Genomic DNA, 3,168 nt, shown 5'->3' with positions numbered 1-3,168 from the left:
ATAGTCGAACGCCATCTATTCCGAATTTGTGTGACGATTATAATTGTAAGTTGCAATAATTTCGTGGATGGAAATGGAAAAATATTATGAATTTCAATTGATTCTTCTGAGCTTAGAGACTAGAATTCAAACGTACAAGTCTCGTGGAAAATTTTGAATTGACTCTTTTCCCAGAGTATTTTCTATTTTTTTCATTCAGTTGTTGGATAGGTAGGGTATCGCCATGTTGTTATAGTGTATGTATGAATGAAAGCTGGAATGACTTGTAAATTCAGAATATTTTGAATTCAATGGTTTTTTGTTACTTTACGGTGGATTGTTTCTATGACGCGTAGGTTTTCTCAATTTTCTTCGTAATCTTCAAAACGTTGCCTTTTCATCGTTGCTTCAGTAATAAGCACTTCTTTTTTAGTTTTTGTCTTCAATCCTTGACTTTTTTTTATTGTCCTGTGGCATCTTGTCTATATTATCTTATTATTCTTCTTTTTCAGTGGTCATGATTAATATTTTTTTTGTTTGTTTGTTTTTTTTCGTTGTTATATATTCTCTCGTTTTGTTTTGCTTAACCAGTGTGGTTTCAGAAATTATTTGTAAAATTGGAGACTTGTACCGTTCGAATACACTGATAAACAAACTTTGAACATTTCTTTTATTCCAAAAACAGCAATATTTAACTGTAATAGAAATTAAACTCTATTCCAGTAATATATGTTACCGTGAAAGACCAAAATTGGAGAATAATGATGTTCACCGGTGAATGTCCGTAATTCTTTTTTTTCTCCTTGGATTCAGCCAGCTTTGCCAGTCAGCTTTATGTTAGGTTTGATGGTGACAGGCTAGGTTTTAATCAATTTCTGTGTTTAAAACCTAACCTAAACGAAAATTGAATTTTGGAAATTCGCCGGTGAGTGTTGATATTTACCAGATTTCGGTCTTTCACCGTAACATATATCGCCTACACTTCTGCAATTATTGGGCAATTATTATTTTTTTTTTTCTGTGAAATATCAATATTTTAGATTATTTAGATAACAAAGTTTTGATGGATTTAAAGAATTTGTCTAAGGCTGTTTCTGAGCTGAATTCAAATCTCCCATGATTTTTGCATAATTTATTTAAAGTCTGTTTTGTTTAAGTTGCGTAAATCTGTTATTCTGACATCCCGAACATTCAATGAAAACTTATTTTACTTGAGAAGTGCTAAGGAAAGTGGAAAAGAGGAATTTATGTATAATTTAGCCCTTTCCCCTTCATGTAAAAATGTTTTTCTCATGGAAGATCCTCCAGGACCCTTCCCCCTTCAGAAAACTCCCACGCAAAAAAAATGTTCATATGTTTCCCAATTACAAATGCTATCTGAGAGCAATAAACAAATTACAAAACTTTAAAAAGGTGCTTAAACTTCTGCAATGGGGTTCTCTGATTGTAGCTAGTGAGAAAGGGAGGTACCTCAAAGGGTGCATTTTAATGCCAAAAAACATTTCAGTTCTCATTGAGGCTTCTGAAGAAACACAGAATTAGCTCTAACGGAGAGACAAGAGGAGGATGGAGGTTGAAATTGTTTTATAATCCCCTGTTAGTCTTTTTTATAAGTCGAAAGCGACTGAGGACCAACCAATTGCGAGGGGTATTTTGCGCGGGGAGATTTTTCACTGGGAGATATTTTCCAAGAGGGGTATTTTCCGAGAGGTGGTATTTCCGGGGGGCGGGAGTTCTTTCCACATACGGCATTTTCCCAAAGGGGGGTGGTTGCCCTTCAACTTTTGACTTAGAAAAAGGGCGCTAAAACATTCAATTTTCATTCGAATAATAAAACGTGATTAACAAAAAACCCCACAGTCCTTGGGGCAAGAACTGTAGGCTATTAAAATTTACCCATTGTTAAAATTTAAGATTTTTATAGAAGGGATGGTCGTACAAACTTTAGAGAAGACTCATCTGATTGGAAATTGGAATTTCAAGTTCAATTTTGAAGAATCAAAGCTAATTAGAGGACTGTCAGCCTCTTCTTCTTAACATCCCCCCCCCCCAATGCATCTGATCAAAATCTGCTCTCTACATTCGGAAAGATCAAATATTTTCAACACATGTCCATAAAGGTCTGATTCATCCAAAAAAATAGAAATAAATTTGATTTAATGGTTTGTGAGATCGGATCGTCTTTTTTTGCAAAAATAAAACGAATCTTTTTTTTGAATAATCTTGACAGGCGTTTATATCATGACTTTAAGCAACAAACAACTCCAACAAGGTTGATTCTAACTTGTGTTTTACCCAATAATATTGCCTCATAATCTTATAATACTCAAAAAGTGAGTTCAGTGGCTCAGTTGCACGAGGGTTCAGTTGTAAGGTGGTTGCACGGGGGTTTAGTTGAATATAGTTCAGTTGCCCGTTGGTTTGGTTACACGAGGTTTCAGTTACACGGGGGTTTGCTTATATAGGGGTTCGGCCATACAGCGGTTCATTTACACGGTGGTTCAGTCACAGGGGGTTCAGTTGCTTGGGATTTTAACCAAACCTATTTACAGAATGATTTAAATGTCGATGCACGTTCCTACAAATCAGAAAAAGTTTTTTTTTTGGAAAAGCCAATGATTAGAGTGTCTTAATTTTTCAGGGGGTCTATTTAACCGAGTTTGAAGGTAAACCCATATCCATTAAGCCTATGAATGTGAGTACTAGGGTTGCCACCCGGTGAAAACAAAAATCTCTAGATGTTAATGATTTGTTGCTTGTTTTAGTGATTTTCTTCAATAATTTAGGGATTTATGTTCTGATTTAGTAATTTTTGGTTGAGACAATATAAAAAATCATTAGAAATAGGGATACATCACTAGCTATGGTAACCCTGGCGAGTACATTCTAACCATGCATAATCAATTGTAAAAAAGTAACTTTCTCCCCTTGTAGGGACTTTGGCGGAAGAGCCGCGACTTTTTACTATACCAGCGGACCCTGAATTCACTGTGCATCGTGGCAATCCCACGGTTTTTGTTTGTAAAGCGGAAGTACCTGACCCAACTTTGATTACCGACCTTAAATGGATTAGCCCCGAAGGATTAGAAATTGGCGTTAGTGACAGGTAATTTAGGTTATTATTATTGCCTTATTGCAACAACTATACAAAATGTACCTTTTGAAAAAAAAGTTAATCGATTCCTCGTA

This window comes from Artemia franciscana, chromosome 7, assembly GCF_032884065.1.
Source record: "Artemia franciscana chromosome 7, ASM3288406v1, whole genome shotgun sequence".
Classification (NCBI taxonomy): domain Eukaryota; kingdom Metazoa; phylum Arthropoda; class Branchiopoda; order Anostraca; family Artemiidae; genus Artemia; species Artemia franciscana.
Note: the sequence above shows the minus strand (reverse complement) of the source record.